The sequence below is a fragment of the Schistocerca cancellata genome, chromosome 11 (assembly GCF_023864275.1).
Source record: "Schistocerca cancellata isolate TAMUIC-IGC-003103 chromosome 11, iqSchCanc2.1, whole genome shotgun sequence".
In the NCBI taxonomy this organism is placed as follows: domain Eukaryota; kingdom Metazoa; phylum Arthropoda; class Insecta; order Orthoptera; family Acrididae; genus Schistocerca; species Schistocerca cancellata.
The window spans coordinates 168,608,164-168,622,233 of NC_064636.1; the positions used below are offsets into that span (position 1 = coordinate 168,608,164).

The 14,070-nt window shown below is 40.9% G+C and overlaps 1 long non-coding RNA gene across 2 annotated transcripts in view; it reads left to right on the plus strand.

Moving 5' to 3' along the window:
• The first annotated feature begins 370 nt into the window (after window positions 1–370).
• Window positions 371–14,070, plus strand: part of LOC126108910 (uncharacterized) — a 76,009-nt gene continuing 62,309 nt past the window's right edge. For both annotated transcript variants that reach the window (XR_007523654.1, XR_007523653.1), the window contains exons 1-2: window positions 371–958; window positions 4,626–4,714. This is a non-coding gene — a long non-coding RNA (uncharacterized LOC126108910). The remainder of the gene's footprint in view (window positions 959–4,625; window positions 4,715–14,070) is intronic.

The window sequence follows — 14,070 nt, forward strand, 5'->3', positions numbered from 1 at the left end:
CTTGATCACTAAGAAAGCCAAGCAGATCAAAATACCATAACATTGGCTGGTATACTTGATCTATTCCTACACCAGATCTTCTAGATTTCTGAACTTTGGATAACTCTTTTCGGTAAACAGTTCGCAAGGATTTTTTTTTATTACTGCTTCTCTGTTTGCCGAGACGTCAATTACACGCAATTTTTTTCAATTAGAGAGGTTTCGCTCAAACCTCCAACTCCAACTTCCAGGTTTGCACACACCTCAGGTTGGTGCAAATCTTCTGTCCACACGCAACGATCTGTCTGCGCAGATGTGGTGTGCGCAGACAGATCGTTGCGTGCGGACGGGCCTTAAGCTGTTTATTGCGTTCTTCAGGTAATAAATATGCGACTAGCGGTCACAGACGTGAGTGAAGGAAACACGGAAGTTTATTTTGGAACAAAGTTAATACGTAGTTTTTGTTATTTCAATTTTTAACTACGAGTGAAACAGTGTGCGAACATCTTGTGATGCTGTGCTGTTTGAAACACTATAGTATTGGTTGAAAATTATTTACTGGGCCCATTTGAATGCGATTTTGTTTTATATTTAATTGTCTGTTATTACATCACATTTCGCGCGTTTGGGTATGATTTGGGACGGCGTGTGAATTTCATATGTGATTTTTTCATGTTACGTTTGTCAGATCCAACCACTTGTGCTAAAGTTTTCATATTGCAGATGGGAGCAAATACTTTTTAAACAAGTATTTAGTGTACTTATGTACCTCTCACTTAAGTACCTGTACTGTTCACAAATTGTGAAAATGTTTCTCCTATAATTTCGCAAAGCAAATGGCTGAGGTTGTGATGTATTGTGTGTAGTTATTGGAGCTGTTTCTGTGTGCTTCGATCTCCAGGAAAAACGGAAGTCCAAAGTCAGTGTTAAGAGTGGTGATTGACGGGGCAAGGCGCACAGTGAAATTGCCACATTCACTGTAAGTAGTACGGTTATGTTGACCTGCATGCCTCACGTCATGTAATAATGTTTCTAAAAAGACTAGGAACATGAAGAATTTTTGCTATGATTCGATTTATATTTTTATTTATTCGGTATCTGTCATAATACAAACACTATTGGACTAGTCATACATAGAAATTTTAAATACATGCAGTGAAATTGCTTAGAACATACACCAGTAAATTTAAAATTTCTTTGCATATGAATAGTGTATAATAATTTGTTTCCTAGTAGTAACTGTATATAGAATAAATAGTAATGTAGATAGTAAAGTGTATAGCATAAAGTAAATCATACAAAGATGAAACTTCTTACATGATTTATAACACAACAGCATTATACTTACATATATTGCAGATTAGTTTATAAAATCATTTTCTTGGCCTTCAAGATATTCATCTGCTGAGAAGCAAAGCAACATTATTAGAAGAACTTAATACCCATATAGCTTACATGCTTCTGAATTTGTACTTCCTATTTGTTCTGTGTGATCATTCCTATTTCTTCTTTTAGTTGTGACAGTCAGTATTTGTTTGGGGGTTTCTTTGATTTGCTTTGGCTAAGAGTACACATACAGATGTATAGAATGCTGACAGAATAAGTATTCCTAATTTCCAGGAATGAGGTGTTAGTGGACTGAGGGTGATGATTCAAACAGCCTGTTTTAAGATAACGTTTTTTTAGATATTTGAGCTGGCCCAGAATGCTATTTCATATGAAGTAATGGAATGAAAATAACTTAAGTATTCCATTATGATGGCTTCTAAAGTGCAAAGCAGGCTGAGTTAAGTATCTGTGTAAGGAATCATATGTGGTAATTTCAATTCACAGCTTCATGTATACACATTTGTAACAGTTGCACAAACTGCACTCTTTCTATTGGTCTGTCATTCAGTTGTAGATTAATGTCTTCGTCCTGATTATTTTGATTTGTTTTCTTTGCATGTAGTGTATGTGCACTGAACCAAGTCACAGTATTTTTTAGGATGTACCATTCCTCCAGATTGTAGCATGACAGTTGTTTTGTTAATACTTCCAGTTTAAGTACCTCCAGTGATTACACTTCAGGGAATCATTTTGTTGGGATGGAAGAAAATGTTTGATGTGTTTTGTTGAATTTTCTGTGGACTTTTAGTTAGCTGTGTGTGTTCGTCTAGTTCTTCCTGCTTTACAATTTAGTAGGCCATGTGTTGTTAATAGCTGTTAGAAGTAATTTGCACGTTTTCGTATAACTTCATATAAGAATACTGGAACATCTTTCTAGAAAGATTTTAAAAAAGGAAAAAAGTAAATGGAGGCAGGATCAGCTAAATGTAATTTTCACTGGCAAAAAGCATTTCACATCATCAGAATATCAGTTTACACTTTGGAGGAAATCATTTCAGTAAACCAGTTTTGTTGGAGAAAAGTAACAAATGTTAAGTCTTGGTGATATTAGAAAATCGGAACTTTTGTGTACATTCTGCAGACTAAAATATGGTTTATCTGTAGTGAGTGGATACAGATTCCAGTTTGGCAGCAGTTGCACTAAACTGCGTATACATCCAGAAGCAAATGTGAATGAAAAAAGTTTCAAAGTAACAGCAGCGTTAAAAATGCATATTGAATTGTATGATAAATATATGGCTCACCAGCTTGGGCTAGTATAAAATTAAATAATAGTATGAACAAAGTACTAAATGAAATGTAGGTTTAGAGGGTAAGGATTTGTAAAATAGCATGTATGATTAACATCAGTACAAACTCTAGTCTTCTCTTCCTTTTGTGAACTAAAACATTATTATAAACCTCTTGGGTTATTGTATACATGAAGATATTTTTTAAAAAAGTCACTAGTATATATCAAGTGAAAGATTGTAAGCTCAGTTTTAATTCATCTGGCTTCATTTATAAAATACAGACCAACTACATTTAGCATTTTCATGTAGGAAATTCACCATAATGTTTTATTTGCTTTGGTCACAAAGCAAAAGGTAGTGTTCATGCAAAAAAAAAAAAAAAAAGTGTAAAAGTTCTCTTATACAGGGTGTTACAAAAAGGTATGGCCAAACTTTCAGGAAACATTCCTCACACACAAAGAAAGAAAATATGTTATGTGGCTGTGTGTCCGGAAACGCTTACTTTCATTTTATTACTTCTCTTCAAATCACATTAATCATGGAATGGAAACACACAGCAACAGAACGTACCAGCGTGAACTCAAACACTTTGTTACAGGAAATGTTCAAAATGTCCCCTGTGAGCGAGGATACATGCGTCCACCCTCCGTCGCATGGAATCCCTGATGCGCTGATGCAGCCCTGGAGAATGGCGTATTGTATCACAGCCGTCCACAATACAAGCACAAAGAGTCTCTGCATTTGGTACCGGGGTTGCGTAGACGAGAGCTTTCAAATGCCCCCGTAAATGAATGTCGAGAGTGTGGAGGCTATGGAATTGGTCCGCCTCTACCAATCCACCGGTCACTAAATCTGTTGTTGAGAAGTGTACGAACACTTCGACTGAAATGTGCAGGAGCTCCATCGTGCATGAACCACATGTTGTATCGTACTTGTAAAGGCGCATGTTCTAGCAGCGCAGGTAGAGTATCCCGTATGAAATCATGATAATGTGCTCCATTAAGCATAGGTGGAAGAACATGGGGCCCAATCAAGACATCACCAACAATGCCTGCTCAAACGTTCACAGATTATCTGTGTTGATGACATGACTGCACAATTGCGTGTGGATTCTCATCAGCCCACACATGTCGATTGTGAAAATTTACAATTTGATCACGTTGGAATGAAGCCTCATCCGTAAAGAGAACATTTGCACTGAAATGAGGATTGACACATTGTTGGATGAACCATTTGCAGAAGTGTACCCGTGGAGGCCAATCAGCTGCTGATAGTGCCTGCACACGCTGTACACGGTACAGAAACAACTGGTTCTCCCGTAGCACTTTCCATTCAGTGACGTGGTCAACGTTACCTTGTCCAGCAGCAACTCCTCTGACGCTGACATTAGGGTTATCGTCAACTGCACGAAGAAGTGCCTCGTCCATTGCAGGTGTCCTCGTCGTTCTAGGTCTTCCCCAGTTGCGAGTCATAGACTGGAATGTTCTGTGCTCCCTAAGATGCCGATCAATTGCTTCGAACGTCTTCCTGTCGGGACAACTTCGTTCTGGAAATGTGTCTCGATACAAACGTACCGCGCCATGGCTATTGCCCCGTGCTAATCCATACATCAAATGCGCATCTGCCAACTCCGCATTTGTAAACATTGCACTGACTGGAAAATCACGTTCGTGATGAACACTAACCTGTTGATGCTACTTACTGATGTTCTTCACGCTATTACTGTAGAGCAATGAGTCGCATGTCAACACAAACACCGAAGTCAACATTACCTTCCTTCAATTGGGCCAACTGGCGGTGAATCGAGGAAGTACAGTACATACTAATGAAACTAAAATGAGCTCTAACATGGAAATTAAGCGTTTCCGGACACGTGTCCACATAACATCTTTTCTTTATTTGTGTGTGAGGAATGTTTCCTGAAAGTTTGGCCGTACCTTTTTGTAACACCCTGTAGTTACCACAGTAGGGTCATATACCATAATCCTGAGTATGGCTATTTTTATCAGATTGCTTGTTTCACAGGTGAGTAGATCAGCAGGCATGGACCACAGGAAACTGTTTACATTAAAAAAGAGGAAGCAGATGAAGTACCTACTGAGTCAGTCTCCATGGTAAGTGTCTTCCTCATGTTTTTTACCATTGTGTCATTAATTCCTATGGGCAGTATGCTGTGCAAATAAAATAAATTCATGTCATTCTGCTGGAAGCATGAGTAATTCAGTGTAATTAAAAATCTAGTGATCTCTCGATGTTAAATTTGACATGGTACAACACTGCATTAAAATAAGATCTGAAATAAATATTACATAGTGGTGGGGAGAGCTTACATTGATTGTTAGTAAATGTGCAAAAATTCTTAGTGCAACAACTGACTTGTATTGATGATGATGCCTTGAAGTGAGTTCATTCTGGATTGATATGCTTCTTTTAAAAGTTAACTTCAATGAACAACATTAAAAGTGTTTTTATAATGAATTCTAATAGTATCATTGAATTTAGAAATAAGACAGATGCTAGTAGTGTCTTATTCATTCTATCACAGTGTGGAGTAGGAATTTTAATTTTTTACTGATTATTTGAAATAATTCCTTTTGAAGTGAATTTTATGATTGATTTATTTTCGTGTTTCATAGAGCCTTGATGAGTGTCACTAGGGTGTAGAATGTGTAAGATTATCACAGTAATAACCATATCTAAATGGTCATGATATAGAGTAATGTACTGCAAGGAAGCAAGGGAGAGGATGTTGTTATGGGTGACTGGTATCCTCTTTCTTCAGCACAAATGCACATGTGGATTAATACGGTTCTTTACTTACGTGAACTGGAACATTTACTTAACTTGAATAGAGTCATGTTTGTGGTACAAGCTCATAAGTAATAGTCCTGCTATAGCCACTAATATGGTCACTATGTACTGTTGTAGCCTGTGATGAACTGAACACACTCTGTGAGTATGCTGACAGATGTCAGCTAGGTGACCGGGTGAGGCCCTCCGGTTAGTGGCAGTGGCCTAAATACATGCCGTTGAGAGCGTGTTGGGAGCATGTTACTTGTGGGTGCGTCTCTGGACCCTCTTGTCACAGATGCGCTTAATCGAGCATGTACGAATCAATCTTTGTGCTTCTTTGCCAATCGGTGTGCTGATGACAGCTTACGCCAGCACATTCCCTCCCTCCCTCCTCCCCCGCCCCCCTTGCTGCCCCGAAATACCAAACCGTGGGGGGGAGGGGGGGGGGAGATGCTGGATGTAGAAATGAGCCAGGAACCGTGACTGTGGAAGATGGCGTACTGCCAACCGTACCCTGCCATCCGGCTTGTGAGACAACAGGAACACTCTGGAAAACTGCTACCTAGGCACACATGCAGGCCTGAGGGCATGTTCTGGGGAGGTGACAGTGACAATGGGTTCATGTCCATTGGGTCAGCGAATGGGTACGGTGGGTGTGAGGGCATATCGTCCATCCACTCCTCCTGGGTTGCCCTGATGGCACCAGTGGGCAGCTGGGCTGCAAAGGCCATGCGGTCCTCTATGGACATGATTCTTAGAGAAGAAAAGCAGCTGAATCACAGGGCAAATAACACACACAAATTTGGTTCTGACAGTGGTGCTGACAAACCATCGGGGCATGCAGCGGTGCGTTTAGTAAGTTTAGCAGCATTCGCTGGTGGTGGTCCATCTCAGGGGTGGGAGCCATACGAGGCAAGAAAGAGTTGCAGTGCCTGTTCCTGTGTGTGGATGGTGCGAAGCTTGGCCATCTGTTGTTTATAAGTGCGTACAAAGCATTCTGCTTCTTCGTTGGATTGGGTTGAAGCTGAGTACTTTTTAGATGACGATCACCATTTCATTCGCAAAACTGTTGAAATTCACATGAAGTCGGGCGCTGATAACCTCGCTGTTGTGCGCACTAAAACATTAATCATCATCATCATCATCACGTGAAGTGAACTGTGGTCCATTGTCGGACACAATTACTTCTTGCAAACCTATGCAAAACATGGAGGACAGTGCTTGAATGGTGCTAGGTGATGTGGTATAGGCCATAGCTGCCACTGGAAATGGGAACTTGCTGAATGAGTCTACCACTCCGAGCCTAAGAGTGTTCCCAAATGGTCCGGCACAATCTATGTGCACTTATTGCCATGGGGATTGAGTCTTAGGCCAAGCTGAGAATGTCTGTGGCAGAGCTGCATGTGCAACACTGTGATGTCATCTATTCAATGTAGGCATCCATGCCCTACCAATAACAGTGTTGTCGTGTAACTGTTTAGTGTGAACAATTCCCCAGTCTCCTTGGTGGAACAATGACAACATATCCTTCTGCAACACTTTGGGAATAAGTGCACACAATTGTCCACTGTCATTTTGAACTAGAATTGTACACTACTGAACTGAAAAGTTATGCTGACATGCAAAATATCAGTGCACAACTGAGTTCTGGATACTGTTTAATGAATCAGACCAAGACATGCGAATTTAATGTAACACAATCTTGAGATCTATGTCTGTTACTGTGGCCTGTGCAATTTTTCTGTAGTGCAATGGAAAAGATCCCAGCAATTCAGAGTCCCGTACATCCATTTGACAACAAGATGTGGCAAATGCATCAAAATCGGAGTCTGGGCCAATTGGAAGGCGAGATAGGTCATCTGCTTTGCGATAGGTCTGTACACAATTTCATACTGATACTGCAAAAGCAACAAAGCTCAACATTGCAATTTTTGAGCAATGCATGAACGAGCTGCCTTTGACTGATGAAACAAAGACTGGAAAGGCTTGTGATCTGTCACTAAAAAGAATTTGCGGCCATACAAATAGTGATGGACATTGGTCAGACCATACACAATAACCTCTTCTTCTGTTTGAGAATAATTGCACTGAGTTTTGAGTTAACAACTTTGAGGCAAAAGTAATAGGTCTGCCTTGTGCACCAATTTTGTGCAAAAGCACAGCACCAATTCTATAGAAAGAAGCATTGACTTGTAAAGCTATTGGCTTGGTAGCGTCAAAATGCACTAAATATCTGTCACTGAGCAAGGAATTTTTGAGTTTCTGAAATGCGTCATGACACTCTTGTGTCCACACGAAAGGTACATTTTTGCCACGCAAGTGATGCATTGGTTTACACAAATATGTTACATCAAAAAGCAAGCAAAGCCTTTGAAAAGAGAAATGATTAGTTCTTTGGCTCCCTTCCTGGAATACATGCAAGAACACAACACCAAATTAGCAAATAGAACAGTATTATGAGAAGGAAAGTTGCTACTCAGACTGGGTGTGGTGGTCGAATGACAGCTGTGTAGTACTGGAATGGGAGCAGGGAATGGTCTGGATGGGTGAGGATTGTGACTAATGAAGGTTGAGGCCAGGTGGTGTGCAGAACGTAAGATGTATTGCAGCGAAAGTTCCCACCGGTGCAATTCAGAAAAGCTGATATTGGTGGGAAGGACACATATGGCACAGGCTGTGAAGCAGTGATTGAAATGAAGGATTTCATGTTTGGCAGTGTGTTTAGCAACAGGGTGGTCCACTTGTTTTTTGGCCACAGTTTGTCGGTGGCTATTCATACGGACAGGCAGCTTGTTGGTTGTGATGCCTACATAGAAGGCAGCACAGTGGTTGCAGCTTAGCTTGTAGATCACATGACTGGTTTCACAGGTAGCCCTGCCTTTGATGGGATAGGTGATGTTAGTGACATGACGGGAGTAGGTGGTGGTGGTGGTGGTGGTGGTGGTGGGAGGAGGATGTATAGGACAGGTCTTTCATCTAGGTCTATTTGCTTTAAGTGTAAAAATCTCTTTTTTGTGTCTATCTGTGGCTCAGCATCTCCGCTATATGGTGAGTAGCAACTTTCCCTCCCATAGTATTCCTAGACTTTCTATTGTTCGAAGTAGGAAATAGAAATGCTTGAACATGATCACCCCTGCAAGCTAAAATACAAGAGAAGCAAGCAAAATCTTCAGCCAAGTTGTATTATCTTCGTTCACCATTGTAGAGTCGTGTACCACAAGGAAGCAAGGGAGAGGATGTTGTTATGGGTGACCGGTACCCTCTTTCTACAACACAAATGCGCACGTGGATTAATACAATTATTTATTTACACGAACTGGAACATTTACTTAACTTGAATAGAGTCCATGTTTGTGGTACAAGCTCATCAGTAATAACCCCGCTATAGTCACTAATCTGGTCACCATGTACTGTAGTAGCCTGTGATGAACTACACCCCTCTGAGTGTATACTGACAGATGCCAACTGGATGATTGAGTGAGAGAGGCCCTCCGGTTAGCAGTGGTGGCCTAAGTACAGGTTGTCAAGAGGGCATCGGTGGCATGTTGCTTGTGGATGTGTCTCTGACCACTCTCGTGACAGGTGCACTGGATCCAGTGCCTGCTAATCGATCTTTACACTTCATCTTTGTAGACTGGTGTGCTGGCAACAGCTTACACCAGCAAGCATGAAGCTTACATTAAATGTGATCTCTGGTCTGAGAATTAAGTTTTGTAGTATTACTTACATTAGGGATTGTCTTTGAATATAAAGTAAGGCTTCAGTAACACTGACAGTCGTGAACTTGTTTCAGACAGATTTTATTAGGAAGCATTAATTAATATTTACACGGTCTGATAGGTGCAGAATGTATGTGTGTGTTGGCAGCAAAGTTGTGAAAAGCCATGGTACTAAACTTCAAATATTGATACGTTTGTTCCTAACTACCTCCTACGTTCACTTCACACTGGTGTGGATAATATTTGTAAAATGTAACCAGAAGACTAAAGCAGAGATTAGTGTAAATAATATGGTTACATTTACATCAGACTGGAAATATGAGCCAGTGAAGACATTTGGAGGGTTGATTAGCTGTTAGCGGGCAAACAAACTTGCAGTGTGTTATTGGCAGCCAACTGGGACCAGATCGACCCACGTACACTACTTGTGAGCTACCTGTGCGTGCCAAATCTGTTCTCTTCGGCATCCATCTCTGGCCCTGTTTTGGTGTTAACATTATCACGCCATTGGCATTGCATTTGATTTTATAAAAAATTACTTCATTAAGTTTGTGGAAAGTAGGTGATCAGCTCAAGATTGATTTGGCCAGCTGTATCAGAGTTAGTCAGAAACCAGCTCTGTGTAAGATGTAAGAAAGAACTAAATATGCTAAAGTTTATCAAGCACAGTGATGGGTTGTTACAACCTACAAATACTAGGCTTTAGCTTTGGCCCTCGGTGTAATGATATTGCGCTACATGACTCCATCTGTGCACAAACATCGTGGATTTTATATTATCTTATGGAATAAAAATTGTGACAGACTGATCTGTACCAAGGTGTAAGAGTTGCTAAAGTCAGTGGATAGGAATATGAATTCTTAGATGTAGTTATGTACTGACCTGAGTGTGAGGTCTAGGTTTGATTGTGAGTTATCAAAACCAACTATAGGGATGTTATGAGAATAACAGTAATTGTTGCTCGAACAGTCGACGGATATAGTCCAACGGGCACAATATTTCGGCGAACAGACATGTCGCCATTGTCAGGTGCGCTGACGAACTCCTGAGGGCGGGCGGCCGATTTAAATCCCCTCACCCCGCGGGCCACTCTCATCGCCGTCCGCACCTGCGCGCCGGCGGTCACGAAGACGTGGGCGTCGGAATCTGTTGTAGCATCGATGTGCTTGCTACGTCCACCGTGGTCGCCAGTTCGTACTTCTTGCTGAGTCTTCTTAATTACATTCAGTGCTGGGTCCCAAGCCTTGTTGAGATTGTAGCTGCAATCTCGGTTGATAAGATCTTCCGCGGTGCTAATTTCGATAGCCTTCCTTATAATGCTGTCCCAGTATTGAGAGGTCTGAGCCAGGATCTTGGTACGCTCATAATCCATCTCATGTTTCTTGGGCAAACAGTAATGTAATTAAGAAGACTCTCAGCAAGCAGTACGAACTGGCGACCAGGGCGGACGTAGCGAGTGTATCGACGCTAAGACAGATTCCGATGCCCACGATTTGCAACTGCCAGCACGCGGGCGCGGACGGCGAAGAGAGCGGCCAGCGGCCCGCGGGGGGAGGGGATTATAAATCGGCCGCCCGCCCTCAGGAGCTCAGTTCATCAGCGCACCTAACGATGGTGACATGTCTGAGCGCCAAAATATTGTTCCCCTGCGGACACTATGAACCAGCAGTATACTCGTGGACTGTTCGAGCAACAAATACGCCGGGAGAAAATGAAGAATCACAACAATAATTATTGTTGTGACATGTATTTTAGGCCAATTAAGTTTTTGGTCTGAGGCTTATTTCCACAATTTTGATGAGTCGTGAGTTAGACCAGATGGGTGGTATTGCCAGGTCAGTATTTTTCAGTAAATATTTGTAAAAAGAGCCATATACAAATAAAAGACTTCAGTAGTAAAGGGAACCACTCACAGAGAAGCAGAAGTGTTGTTGTCAAGAAGCACACACAAACAAGGAAAAGGACATGTAATTTTTCAGAGTGAATCTTTTCTCTCTCACACAGATGCGCGTGTGCGAACGCTCACTCACTCACTCGCTCTTTGTGTGTTCCTCTACATGGTGCTGGCTGGATGCATCATGTCAGTGCTGCAGTTTGGCCTGTGGACTAGGTTGGGATGGGGTTTGTGCTGGGATTGTTTCAGGTGGAGTGGGTAGAGAAAGGGAGAGGCAGGAGGCTGGAAGAAGGGTTGGGGTGTTTGGCTAGTGGCTAGGACGGAGGTGACGGTTCGTTGGATAGGAATATGGAAGGGAGGGATGGCTGGTGGTAAACGTATTAGATGTGTGATGTACAGATGTCAAAGCTGGTGGGGAGCAGCACACACTTGAGGTAATGGGATAGGTGGTGGGAGGGAGTAATAGGAGAGAGGAATGGTGAGCGTTGGGTTGAGGATGTGGGGGCAGTGGGTGCTGCAGAGATTGTTTGAAGAATAACATCCATCTGTGTAGTTCAGAGAAGCTGATGGTGGAGGGTAGGATCCAGAAAGCCCACTTTGTGAAACTACCATTGAAATAGTGCTTATGCTTAACTGCATGTTCTGCTGGTAGATGGTCAACATTGTTCTTGGCAACAGTTTGATGGTGGCCATGATAACAGCTGGTTGTTAGTTGTACTGACATAAAAAAAAATCTGTGGAGTGTTTGCAGGACAGTTGGTATGTAATGTGGGTGCTTTCGCAGGTGACCTTGCCTCTGAGGTGGGTAGGATAAGCCTGTGATCATATAACAATTTGATATTTTAACATATAGTCTTTTCAAATCAAATGAAAACCCTAAAGTTGTAGAATAGATGAAAACCAGTTTATTTGAACACTGATTTACCTTGGAAAACTGAACATCAGAAACTAGTGAGAGGCCACAAGAAATATTCTCACATTATGCGCTACATTTGTTGATGGACTGAACTTCCTGACAATCTTCTAAAATATGTGTTCATAATATTGTCAATGAAAGACACCTTCATTGCCAAAGTTGCTAAAACTTGCTTTTCAGTTGGTGTATCCTTCGTGCAGTAATCAGGTGTGTTATCATTTTCTCCAGCACTGTGGTGTGATTCCTGTGGCTGCGGACAGTTTCCGTTTGAAAATCATTATAGTAAATCAATGTTTGGCAGTTCACATTCTTAGATTATTGTTTATTATTATTATACAAGATTAGCAGACAAAAAGTTCAGTTATTAGCAATGTTTTGCTGTATCTTGTTATCGTCTGCTAAGTTCTCTTCAGGGTATCTTCCTCGAGTATGCTGCATTGCTCCATTATCTCAATTATATGATATAGTTATCTGTTTTGTTTCTGCCTGCCAGGTGTTTTACATTTAATAATTTATGTAAGCCACCAGTGAGTTGGCATTTTCAACAGGTGTAGATACCAGTTTGAGGTTTTTTCCAGTGCTGTCGATCATTGTTCCATTTGCCCTATTTTAGCCCTGACTTCATTATCTAATTGTTTGGCAACAAGAGAAGCGGTGCAAAACTGGATTGTGCCCTTTCCTTTTCTCTTATTACAGTTGACTTACTTGAAATGTTCAGCCAATCCTCTTCTCTGGATACGTGGCTGCGTCGATCTCCACGACTTCTTCTCCAAAGAAATAATGCTGGTTTGAGGGATTAAACAAAAACTCTCTTACTCTCTGTCGCTTTGCTCTTGGAATAACTAGGTACACTCTTAATACTTTCAGTTCAGTTGTGGAAATGGAAATATACCACAAGTCTCACATAAGTATAAAAATTCTTGCAAGTCAATTGTATCTTTAACCATCAGATACATTAAGTATATTTACAATGTGGTGAGTTTAATAACCAACAGAAATTCAAAGACAATTCTTGCTTCTAGCAAGTCTAACACCTGAATTAAGAGTCTCTAGCCAAATCTTATTTCATTTGTTGATAACAATTACAATCTTTACACCGTCAAGGAATAATGCATGCTTGCTCCATGTATGTCACGTACAGCTTCTATGGCATGAGCAGCAAACAATTGTCTGTGCTGGTTGACCATCATGATTGCAGTATTCTCCTGATACGTGTCCTTGCTGCACACACAAAAACTGGTGGTGCGGTAGACACATCTTCACTCTCCCACACTCGTACTTAAAATATTGAGTGTTTGAGACTGTGGAAGACTGAGTGCCTCTAGAATTTACCCCGAAATTCTCGAGGCCTCCCCATTGCTCGAACATGCGATATTTTATGCGTATTCATTATGTACATTAATATCTCCCATAACACTAACTCAGATTTTAAATAGTATACATTATATTTCTTCTAGTAATTGTGTACTTAATATCTAGCTCTTCTTTCTTCGTTTTGATAATAACTATCCGAGCATTTCACCTACTATTGGAGTTATTACTTTTATATCTAGGAACCGTGTGGACAACATTATTGATTTCCAATAACAAACTCCAGGTGTCATAGACAATTAATTATGTCATTGTTTACTCTACTTCTCTGTACTGGTTTTTCGTTAGTACTTATTAGTTTTATTATCTACCATAGCTTGTAGTCTGGAGGAACTCTGGCAAAATGAAAGTGTTCTTTCTGATACTCATAAACATAAAACATAACAATGCTAGTGGAATAGAGAATCCAAACTTTGTAACCTCCCCCTCACTTATCGACCTTAACGACAGTGAAACTTTAAACCGCGTGTACCTAATGGAAATTTGGGAAAAGCAATCGTCACCAAGGTTAATTTGTCGGTAAAGAGGGAGGAAAGGGTTACATCTAAATGAAAGGAAAAATGCTAATGAAACTGGTGGAAATTAATTCTGAAATAGGGGTAAAGTTAATAAAGGAAGTAAATGTGCGGCCGTTATGTTAACAATCAACTAGCAGTAATTAGATATTTGAGATTTGGGGAAATTACGGTCGCCAGTCCTAAGGACAATTACTATAGTAACTGAAAAAGAAAGATTATTACACATATAATTAGCACTAGAAGCGTGGCAACTGAAGGT